Source organism: Rhinopithecus roxellana, chromosome 1, assembly GCF_007565055.1.
Source record: "Rhinopithecus roxellana isolate Shanxi Qingling chromosome 1, ASM756505v1, whole genome shotgun sequence".
Classification (NCBI taxonomy): domain Eukaryota; kingdom Metazoa; phylum Chordata; class Mammalia; order Primates; family Cercopithecidae; genus Rhinopithecus; species Rhinopithecus roxellana.
The window spans coordinates 97,175,320-97,187,790 of record NC_044549.1 but is presented as its reverse complement, the minus strand read 5'-3'; the positions used below and the strand labels follow the sequence as shown (position 1 = coordinate 97,187,790).

Genomic DNA, 12,471 nt, shown 5'->3' with positions numbered 1-12,471 from the left:
TGAACGGCATTCATTGGTCCAATGTCGACCCTTGCCACATTGTTTACACATATCAGATGGTAACCTTTTTTCTTTTAGAGCAGAAGAGCCTAATTTTTTCCAGCATTCCTTTTTAAAATGACCAGGTTTCCCACATTGATAGCATATACCTTGTTTAGAATTGCCTTTTAAAGCCTTAGAAAGTGCCCCAGCAAACAATTGAGCATTGTAAATAGCTCCTCCAACACCTGCACAAGCCCGAATGTATTCATCTAAATCAGCTCCACTAGCTTTTAGAGGACACAGCAATTTTTGGCACTCGAGATTAGCACTCTCAAAAGCCAGAGTATCCAAAAGAATTTTAGCAGCAGGGCCTGAACCTACAGTCTTTAATACAGCATCTTGAAGACGGGCTACAAAATCTGGATACGGCTCAGTGGCTCCTTGTAGGATCTTTACAAAAGATACAGAAGTTTTACCCGCTATTTCAACCTTAGTCCACGCTTTTATAAACAAGGCTTTAATCTGAGTGAGAGCAATATCATCTAGGCCTGCCTGAGCATTAAGAGTGGCGTATTGTCCTGAACCCATAAGCTGCTCTTCAGTAGGTCCTGGGGGATTTTGGGTAGCATTTTTTCTAACTTGTACTCTTGCTTCCTCCCACCACCAACTTTTTAATTGAAGCCATTGCGAATGATCAAGGACAGCCTGTCCCAACGTTTCCCAGTCAATAGGAATCATCATATGTTCTGAAAGAGAAGGAATCGAGAAGGCCAAGAACAAACGGTGACTGAGGTCCATAATTAGAGATTCCAGCTTTCATTTCTTTCAAAAATTTAAATTGTAGGGCTGTAAAAGTCACATTCTGGCCACCGTTTGGGAACTGAGCATTGGGGCCGAAAGCAGCCCGTGTTATTGGGAATAAATTTAATTCCTCGAAATCATCCTTTTCCTTCGATTCCTTCTTTTCTCCTACAGAAGGAAAAGGCACAGAGAAAACCTGACCTGACATAGGCAAAGAGGTTGGAGGTGGAAGCAAAGGGAAATCTTTTTAACAGGGAAGGCTCATGGCAGAGAGATAGGAGAAACAGGAGCAGCGGCACCTAGCAATTTTAACAACTGTTGTAACATCTCTAAAATATGCTGCAAATCAGAATTTCCTTCAGATAAAGGAGGCATTAGCTCTTCTTCCAATTCCTTGTCCTCAGCAACCGGGGCGTAAATATGTTTCTCTCTAGGATCATTCCTCTCTAAAGCTTCAGATGCCTCACCTCCTGTGGCAGTATCGCCACACTCTGAGTCAGTTTCAAGTAACTCTAATGCCTGAGTAATGGAACTACACAAAGTCCACAAAGTCAGAGGCATCGTTTGCCCTCGCTGATGAGCTCGACGCAGGACTTTAACAACTTGTAACCATTCCTTTCGATTTAATTGCACTTTGGGTTGATATTGAAACCAATAACAATGTTGTTCAACATGGGCAAACAATCGCTTCAAAGTCTTATGTTCCTTAACTAACTTCTACTCCTATAGACATCAACAGTCCCTGGAGTAACTGCAAATATTCAGAGGCCAGAGAGGTGGAATTCCTCATAATTTTCCCGTGGGTCCCCCTTCTCATTTATTTACCTGCCCGCGGTCTCCCCGCGCCTGCCCGGGGTGTTCCCCCTCAGGTTCCTTGCTCTCGTGGAGCCACGAACCCTGCTCGCTGCGCCAGATGTTGGGGTCCGCGTGTTTCCTAAACAAAGGAATGAACACACAAGACAACACAAGACAAGACAAACACGGCAGCCGCGCCAAACGACACGTTCCGCTTTATTTTATACAGTCGTTTGTGGAATGTTACCAAGTCACAAGACACATTGTTGTTTTTCTGACCTTTCTCTGACTTTCTGGATTTTCAAGATGTTTACACATAAACAAGCCCCCAGGGTCTGCTGTTTGCAGCTGGCTCCTATCGGGAATGCCCTGCTTTGTAAGAGCAGGACTTATCAGGAACGTCTCGTTTGCGAGCACGTAGTCCTCTACGTTTGCCCTTGCTTCTCTAGTTCTTTTAATTGTGATGTTAGGGTGTCAATTTTAGATCTTTCCTACTTTCTCTTGTGGGCATTTAGTGTCATGAATTTCCCTCTAAACACTGCTTTTGCTGTGTCCCAGAGACTCTGGTATGTTGTGTCTTTGTTCTCATTGGCTTCAAAGAACATCTTTATTTCTGCCTTCATTTCATTATTTACCCAGTAGTCATTCAGGAGCAAGTTGTTCAGTTTCCATGTAGTTGTGTGGTTTTGAGTGAGTTTCTTAATCCTGAGTTCTAATTTGATTGCACTGTGGTCTGAGAGACAGTTTGCTGTGACTTCCGTTCTTTTACATTTGCTGAGGAGTGCTTTACTTCCAATTATGTGATCAATTTTAGAATAAGTGCGATGTGGTGCTGAGAAGAATGTATATTCTATTGATTTGGGATGGAGAGTTCTGTAGATGTCTACTAGGTCTGCTTGCTGCAGAGCTGAATTCAAGTCCTGGATATCCTTGTTAACCTTCTGTCTTGATCTAATATTGACAGTGGGGTGTTAAAGTCTCCCATTATTATTGTGTGGGAGTCTAAGTCTCTTTGTAGGTCTCTAAGGACTTGCTTTATGAATCTGGGTGCTCCTGAATTGGGTGCATATATATTTAGGATAGTTAGCTCTTCTTGTTGAATGGATCCCTTTACCATTATGTAATGGCCTTCTTTGTCTCTTTTGATCTTTGTTGGTTTAAAGTCTGTTTTATCAGAGACTAGGATTGTGACCCCTGCTTTTTTTTTTTCTTTCCATTTGCTTCGTATACCTTCCTCCATCCCTTTTCTTTTGAGCCCATGTGCGTCTTTGCACATGAGATGGGTCTCCTGAATACAGTACACTGATGAGTCTTGACTCTTTATCCAATTTGCCAGTCTGTCTTTTAACTGGGGCACATAGCCCATTTACATTTTAGGTTAATATTGTAATGTGTGAATTTGATCCTATCATTATAATGTTCACTGGTTATTTTGCCCATTAACTGATACAGTTTATTCATAGCATCAATGGTCTTTACAATTTGGCATGTTTTTGCAGTGACTGATATCGGTTGTTTCTTTCCATGTTTAGTGCTTCCTTCCGGAGCTCTTGTAGGGCAGGCCTGGTGGTGACAAAATCTCTCAGCATTTGCTTGTGTAAAGGATTTTATTTCTCCTTCACTTATGAAGCTTAGTTTGGCAGATTATGAAATTCTGAGTTGAAAATTCTTTTAAGAATGTTGAATATTGGCCCCCACTCTCTTCTGGCTTGTAGGGTTTACTGCTGAGAGATCCGCTTTTAGTCTGATGGGCTTCCCTTTGTGGGTAACTCAACCTTTCTCTCTGGCTGCCCTTAACACTTTTTCCTTCATTTCATCCTTGATGAATCTGACAATTATGTATCTAGGGGTTGCTCTTCTCGAGGAGTATCTTTGTGGCCTTCTCTGTATTTCCTGAATTTGAATGTTGGCCTGCCTTCCTAGGTTGGGGAAGTTCTGCTGGATAATATCCTGAAGAGTGTTTTCCAACTTGATTCCATTCTCCCTGTCACTTTCAGATACACCAATCAAACGTAGATTTGGTCTTTTCACATAGTCCCATATTTCTTGGAGGCTTTGTTCTTTTCTTTTTACTCTTTTTTCTCTAACCTTGTTTTCTCACTTTATTTCATTAGTTTGATCTTAATCATGGATACCCTTTCTTCCACTTGATCGAATTGGTTATTGAAGCTTGTGCATGCATCATGAAGTTCTCATGTCATGGTTTTCAGCTCCATCAGGTAATTGAAGCTCTTCTCTACACTGTTTATTCTAGTTAGCCTTTCACCTGATCTTTTTTCAAGGTTTTTAGCCTCCTTGCAATGGATTCGAACATCCTCCTTCAGCTCGGAGAAGTTTATTATTGCCAGCCTTCTGAAGCCCACTTCTGTCAACTCATCCAAGTCATTCTCCATCCAGCTTTGTTTCATTGATGGCAGGGAGCTGCAATCCTTTGGAGGAGAAGAGGCACTCTGGTTTTTAGAAGTTTCAGCTTTTCTGCTCTGATTTCTCCCCATCTTTGTGGTTTTATCTTCCTTTGGTCTTTGATGTTGGTGACCTACAGATGAGGTTTTGATGTAGATGAACTGTTTGTTGATGTTGATACTATTCCTTTCTGTTTGTTAGTTTTCCTTCTAACAGTCAGGTCTCTCAGTTGCAGGTTTGTTGGAGTTTGCTGGAGGTCCACTCCAGACCTGTTTGCAGAACAGCAAATATTGCTGCCTGAAGCTTCCTCTGGAAGCTTCATCCCAGAGGGGCAGCTGCCTGTATGAGGTGTCTGTCAGCCCCTACTGGGAGATGTCTCCCAGTTAGGCTATGCAGGGGTCAGGGACCCACTTGAGGAGGCAGTCTGTCCATTGTCAGAGCTCAAATGCTGTGCTGGGAGAACTACTGCTCTCTTCAGAGCTGTCAGACAAGGACGTTTAAGTCTGCAGACGTTGACTGCTGCCTTTTGTTCAGCTATGCCGTGTCCACAGAGGTGGCATCTAGAGGCAGTAGGCCTTGTTGAGCTGCAGTGGGCTCCACCCAGTTCGAGCTTCCCAACCACTTTGTTTACCTACTCAAGCCTCAGCAATGGCAGATGCCCCTCCCCCACCAGGCTGCCGCCTTGCAGTTCGATCTCAGACTGTTGCACTAGCAGTGAGCAAGGCTTCATGGGCATGGGACCGGCCAAGCCAGGCACGGAAGAGGATATCCTTGTGTGCCAGTTGCTAAGACCTTGGGAAAAGTGCAGTATTTGGGCAGGAATGTCCCATTTTTCCAGGTAGTCTGTCACAGCTTCCCTTGGCTAGGAAAGGGAAATCCCCCAACCCATTGTGCTTCCTGGGTGAGGTGATGCCCTGCCCTGCTTTGGCTTGCTCTCCATGGGCTCCACCCACTGTCCAACCAGTCCCAATGAGATGAACCAGGTACCTCAATTGGAAATGCAGAAATCACCCATCTTCTTCATCAATCATGCTGGGAGCTGCAGACCAGAGCTGTTCCTATTCGGCCATCTTGCAACTGTCTGTCTTTTAACTAGCAAGTTTAGACCATGTAGATTTGTTATAATTTTTATTAGGGTACTACCATAATATTTTGTGCTAGCTTCCCTGAAATTTTCTATGCTTTTCTCCCCCACTTATTTTCTCACCATTTAGATTGAGTTATTTTTATTCTATTTCTTCTTTTTCTCTACTTGCTTACTTGGAAATTACACACTGTTTCTTTATTATCTCTTTTAAGATGGGGGTCTCACTTTGTCACCCAGGCTGGAGTATAGTGGCACGATCATGGCTTACTGCAGCCTCAACTTCCCAGGCTCAAGTGATCCTCCTAACTCAACCTCCCAAATAGCTGGGACTACTGGTGTGTGTCACCATGCTTGGCTAATGTTTTAAACTTTTTGTACAGACAGGGTCTTGCTCTTTCCCAGGCTGATCTGAAACTCTTGGGCTCAAGTGATCCTCCCACCTCAGCCTCCCAAAGTGCTGGGATTACAGGTCTGAGTCACTGTGCCTAGCCACTGTTTATTTTTTTAATTACCTTCAAAATGTTTACTTTTAAAGTCAAAGTTGATCAGTAATTCTACACTCCTAAAAACTTTGATCCTCCTCCTTCCTTTTCACTTTATTGATTTCCAATATTTTCCACTATTTTTCCCCACCAGATTAGTTAATATCATTTTGTTATTGATTTTTGCAATTAGTATTTGCTTATATTTTACATCATGTATTCTGATTACTCTGTTCATTAGTCTTTCCCATATTTCAGTTTGTTCTACGCTCAATTTAATTTTTAGAAAGAACAACCTTTGGAAGTTCATTCAGTAATTGACTATGATAAACTCACTGATTTTTTTTTTTTTTTGCCATGAAATGCATTGTATATTTTCAAACAGCTAGAAGAGAGGATTTTGAATGTTTGTAACATAAAGAAATGATAAATGTTTGAGGTGATGGATATGCTAATTATCCTCATTTGATTACACATCATATGCACATTTTGAAATATCACTTCATATCCCATAAACATGTACAATTCTTACATGTCAACTAAAAATTTTTAAAAGACTATTTGCCATTTTTATTGAATAATGGGGTTGATATTTTATCTTAGTAATCTGAGCACAGTCTTCTGACTCCTATGTTTACTGTAGAGAATTCTGCTATCAATCTAATTGTTATTCCTTTGAAATAATCCAGCTTTTTTCTGTGGTTGCTCTTTTGATATTTTGTCTTTTGTGTTATGTAGTTACCCTTTAATATATCTACTTATGGATTTATTGTTATTTATGTGCTTGGGATTTGTGCTTAATTCTGAGCCTCTAGTCATTTATCAATTCTGCAAAATTGTCGGTCAGTCTCTTTTTTAGTAATTCTCCCCCATTCTCTTTATTTTCTTCATGTTGTGTTTCCATTAGTGGCTTTGTTACCACCATTTAGTTGTAGACAGAAGTTTTAGTCTACCCCTTTCATTGAAGTGTGACTCTCCTATGATCCTGGCTTTGTGAAGAGGTCCCATTTTCAACTCCCCAACTTATGCCCACCTTCTGCATGCATCTGTTGAAACACACACTTAGGTTTACTAACCTCCTGCATGCCTCTGTTGAAATACACACTTAGGTTTACTAAGACAGGCGACTATCCCGAGAGCAGCTGCCTCTATCCACTTACTATTTATATTTTGGTTCTACCTCTGTATTTCCCTTATACTCCCATGATCGCAAATACACATTTGAGAAGATATTTCTTGCATTTTATCTACTTATCTAAGTGCTTTGTAGCTTAAAGTTACACATATAAAATCTAGACTGCTGTATTGCCAAAAGCAGTCTGTATTTTTGTTATAATATTTAAATGACTCAGGCTTTTCCATTGTCCTACTTAGATCATTAAAGAACATAATTTTGATTATCCTAAGGTCCTTTTCAGGTATTAAAAAAAATGTTAGGAACTTGCTCTTCCCCACTTTAGCTAAAGATTCATTTGTCAAATCCTCCTGAACCAAAGGAGAAAATAACAAAGCAAAACAAGAAGGCAAATCACCAAGCAAAGGATGAAGTGTGGGAATTTACACTCTGCACTTTATCTTGCAGTTGCTGAAGTTCGTCTGTGGTTTTAAATGGCATTAATTTTGTCAATTAACATTTTCTGAGCACCCAAACGTATTGTGTTCATTTTGCTGATGAGCGATCCATCTCAAAGCGTGAGTGTCACAAAATTCCAGAGAAAAGATGCTGGTTATTGTAAGGAACTTACAGAAAGTATACCATACCTGCTTTAGCCTTCACATCATTGACAATTCCTTTTCATGTGTATGAATGAACAGCAGGGTGGGAGTGATGCAACTGTACGACAGATTTCCCATGGACTACCTGTCCACACCATTGTGGAAAATCATCAGGCAATTTGTTCTCATGCATGACTGCAGGTCTATTCAGTGGATGGTAGCACTTTTTGAATAGACTCATTCACTATTTTACCTTGAAGGCAGCTAGAAGGGAGACCAAATTTAATCCCTTTGCAGGTAATTATAGCATTCACAGTTCTTCACTGTGAAGGAACAGATAAAATACAGAATTCTCCATAGAAAATCCTGGATTTTCCCAGCAATGCTTAACATTTTTCAAAGCAATCACCAGAAAATACTGATCATTTTGAGAAAGAGGTGATTTAAACAAAATATTTAAGCAACCTTTCATATGAATAATGCAAGCAAAAAAAAAAAAAGTTTTATCCAATATCTAGAGCAATGCTTCTCAAAGATTAATGGGCATTTGAGCCACTGCCAGCATTCTTGTTAAAATGAGAATTCTGCCCATAGATTGAGGGAAAGGGGGGAGTGCTGCAACCGTAACTGATGAACTCACAGGTGACAATGTTGCTGTTGATGAACCTCATTTTGAGTGACAAGGTCGTAAAAGACTCAGGCAAAATGGGTTATACTCGAATAATCTGCATTTAAGCTATCCAATACAGTAGCCACCAGCCATACCTGACAATTATGCACTCAAAATGTGCTAATCCAGATTGTGAGGCACTGTAACTGTAAAGTGCACACTGAATTTTGAAGATTTACTTAAGAAAAAAGTATATAAAATAAGCCATCTTTTAATCTGACTATATGTTGAAATAATATTACCGGCATATTGGGTTAAACAAAATTGATTATTAAATTTGTGTCACTTTATATTTTAATGTGTTTAATGTGACCACTAGAAAATGTAAAATTCCATATGTGGCTCAAATTTTGTTTCTCTATTAGTTTCCTATTGCTGCTGTAACAAATTACTACAGAATCAGTGCCTTAAAGCAACACAAATTTACCATCTTATAATTAGTTCTAGAGATCAGAAATCCTAACATCAAGGTTCAGTAGGAAACTAAGAAAGACTGTTTCCTTACCTTTTCCAACTTTTAGAAGCTACCTTTATATTCTTTGGCTATGGCCCCTTTTTCTATCTTCAAAGTCAGCAGCAGCATAGTATTTTCAAGTCTCTGTCTCTCTGTCTCTCTCTCTCCTGTTATCATATCTCCTTCTCTTACTCTGATTCTCCCTCTTATAAGGACCCTGGTGATTACCTTGTATCCACGCAAATAATCCAGGATAATCTCCCCATCTCGAGATCCTTAATCTTATCTACAAATCCCTTTGCCATGTGAAATAGCATATTCACAGGTTTCAGGGATTAGGATGTGGACATCTTGGTGGGGATTTTTCTACCTCAGCTTCCATTGGACAGCACTGATCTACATAATTCATCCATTTTTCATTATGCCATAGCTAGCTGTGTACTCTAATCGCTATACAAATGGAGTCAGGAATATGAAATAAAGTATTTTATTAGAGTATCGCAATGCCAAATATAGGGTTATAAAAAGCTAAATGTATTTTTGAATAGAGTTCAATTTCTGAATAGATTCAATGTAATATAAACAGGTTTTGTGATAAGTATTGAAAATAATGCAGAATACTGGATTCACTTGCTAATGTAAGATATTTTTATGGCCCTCAATTTCTTCTATTAATTGGTGGATGAGGGGTAATGAATTTAAATGATTAATGAATATAAAGGATAAAGTCTGGACAGAAGAGTCAAAATCTGCTTACAGCATAATGTGCCTAAAAGACAGCGTAACTTTCAGAGCTGATTCTTCTAGTACATTGTTTATAAATTTATTGAAAAAATATTTTGGGGTACTCCTATATGAAGACATTTGAGAGAGCTGAAATGTTTCTGGACTCTAGTTGCTCACAACCTAGCAACAAAATAAGACATGAACACCAATGGCAGATGGCCCAGATAGGCGATGAAAAATATCACCTGGGTGGTAGTGATACTAAGGACTTGAGAGGAAGGAATAACTGCAGTGTGGCAAGGTCTTAGCTCAAAATGATCTAGGAAGATTGCTTGGAAAAAGTGGACTTTGATCTGAATTTTCAAGAATGGAAATAAATTCAATCTGGATACCTTAAGAATTGAGTTCAACAATTCTGTAAGTCTTCTATTTTGTTTAAGAGGCATGTTTTATAATAAATACTGATGTTGGCAGTATTGAGTTTTCCTCTTTTTTTTTTTTTTATCTCTTAAACATTAACCTTGGAAGTTAGATCAGTAGAAGAAGCAAAGGACACAGAAAATGAGGGCAAGGGAAAAAAATTTTAAAAATGAAAATTATTCCAGTTTTCTCACCACACTTCCTATCTTCAATACAAAATAACCTGTGTTCAGATTTCAGAAATATAGCCATAAACCAGTTTTTCAAAATAATAGAAACCAGCTTATTTTCAGGGTATTGTAGGTGCATGCTCTAACTTACTATACATTTCAAAACATTTAAGATTCTGTTATGATCTAAATATACAACCCTTGCAGAAAATTTCCATGTTTATAAATTATACATAGACCTACATTATCCTTCTATCTATGTATTCATCCATCCATCTATTAAATAGCAACTTTATCCTGAGGGCTCTACCAGGATTCCAATTTGAGGAATCTGCAGGGAACAGCCTGAAAATCCAAGGCCCTATTTTGTCATGGTTATTAATCAAGCATGTCTAAGTGCCAGGCATTTCCAGAGCATGCACAGACACAGGGCCTCACACTTTGGTTACTACTGGAGCTCACATAGGACTGGACAGCAATTTGTTTCAACCAGAGGAAGAAGCACGTGAGGCCAGTACATGCAAGAAGCATGATGAAGGCAGACGGAGAGAGGTGGCTGCTTCAGACAATCCAGAACAGAGTAACTTACCATCTCTTTACAAGATTGAAATGTCTCATAAAATATTTATTGGATGAAATACAGAATTTCCCACAAATGATAGCAAATATTTTATAGCAAAAATAAAATGAGGCTAGAAAAAAGATACCTGAGGCCGGGCGCGGTGGCTCAAGCCTGTAATCCCAGCACTTTGGGAGGCCGAGACGGGCGGATCACGAGGTCAGGAGATCGAGACCATCCTGGCTAACACGGTGAAACCCTGTCTCTACTAAAAAAATACAAAAAACTAGCCGGGCGAGGTGGCGGGCGCCTGTACTCCCAGCTACTCGGGAGGCTGAGGCAGGAGAATGGCGTGAACCCGGGAGGTGGAGCTTGCAGTGAGCTGAGATCCGGCCACAGTACTCCAGCCTGGGCGACAGAGCGAGACTCCGCCTCAAAAAAAAAAAAAAAGAAAGAAAAAGAAAAAGAAAAAAGAAAAAAGATACCTGCTTTCATGAACATTCAGTTTGGTCAAGACAGAGCCTCAGCAGACAGTACCCTTTTTCATTTTTCTGAGACCAGCAGAATTTGGCCCCCTTTTCAAAGAACTGAGACAGAAGTTGTAAGTGTCCAGTGCTCTCACATGGCTTCAGCGATGCTTTAGCATTAGTTGGACCTCTCTAAGAGATGGTTGTCTCTTCTAGAATCAAAGTTAGTGGCAGAAAGAGAGTCAAAGCCAAGACTCCTTCCCATGCACTTTCCATGGTCCATGCTACTTCTCAGGGATGTGGAACAATTTAGCATTCATGAGTAAGGCGGCAGGGCATTCTGAAAAATTGTGTCTTTTTTTAGAACTTCAGCCTACTGCTCTGAAAAACTTGTCTTGGTGTAAGGCCTCACCCCATGTTTATTACCCCATTTTACAAGTCACATTGGAAAATAAACAGTGTTGATTGTACTTTCTTGTAGAAAATAGTAAAATTTGGGGAAGACGACTTCTGCTTCTAAGAATATGGAATAGACGTATTATCTCTATTCCTCTCTACAAGTGCAACTAAAAATCCTAGGCATTATATATAAAACAGAGAAAATAAGGCAAAATAACCAGGGACTTCAGGACCCACAGAATGACAATGTTGAGTTTCCTGGATTTTTTGTCTCACACATTTCAAACTTGGAGCTGAAGAAGCTGGCAGCCAAAAACCACCAATGGGTGGGGGCACAGAAAAGGCTCAACAAAAGCTTGTTCTCTCTAGCCAAAAGAACAGCAAACAGTAGCCTATAAGAGAAAACTTTTGACAATAACCATTCTACTTCAGCCTAATACTACACCCACCCACGCCAGCAAAGACCAAGTGGGAAGCCAAACGCCAGGGTGGTGTTAGAGGAAGCCAAATAAGATGCAGTAATTCTCATTCTTGCTAACAGGTAAATAGCACACCCTTCCCCCATGATATCAGAGGACACCATGTGAAAAGCCTGGACTATCCACCCCTCTCCAGAGGAGGGCAGAGCAGTCTAAAATGTATATGGAAAGGTAAATGAACTCAAATACCTAAAACTATTTTTAAAAGGAAAGTCTACCTGATTTCAAGACTACAAGTAAAGTCTACCTGATTTCATGGCTACAGTAATCAGGATATTGTGATGTTGGCAGAGGGATAAACATATAGATCAATGAATGTGAATCTCCACTTATCACAAAATGAAAGTTTTAATAAAAAATTATTCTATAAACAATATATTCATAAAGGTCTCTTTTTTTCTTTTTATGAAGCTGTGTCTATATGGAAAATATTGCTGAAGAGTTGAGGGGTCTTTTCCCTTCACAAAATCATGACAATTGGAGAAATAATTTTAGTGTGTAATTAAAACTGAATCACGAGATATATTTACATAATACTTAGCCTTATATTTTAAAATACTTCGAGTGTTATTTGTGAAGTCAAAATCCAGATCCAAAGCCAAAATTCAGTCTATGATCTAGACAGGTTTTTTTTTTTTATGTTGTTGGTTTTTTGCTTTTAGCATTATATCTAAAAAAAAAAACCTACTGTGGCTCAAGCCTGCCATCCCAGCCTAAGCAATAAAGTGTTTTGAAATTAAGATACGTACATTGGGTTTTTTTTGAGACTGAGTCTCGCTCTGTCGCCCAGGCTGGAGAGCAGTGGCCGGATCTCAGCTCACTGCAAGCTCCGCCTCCCAGGTTTACGCCATTCTCCTGCCT

General features: G+C 39.7%; 1 protein-coding gene across 2 annotated transcripts in view; it reads left to right on the top strand.

Moving 5' to 3' along the window:
- Positions 1-12,471, top strand: part of LOC104665010 (schwannomin-interacting protein 1) — a 626,299-nt gene that overhangs the window by 291,801 nt on the left and 322,027 nt on the right. The gene's annotated exons all lie outside the window — the stretch shown is intronic.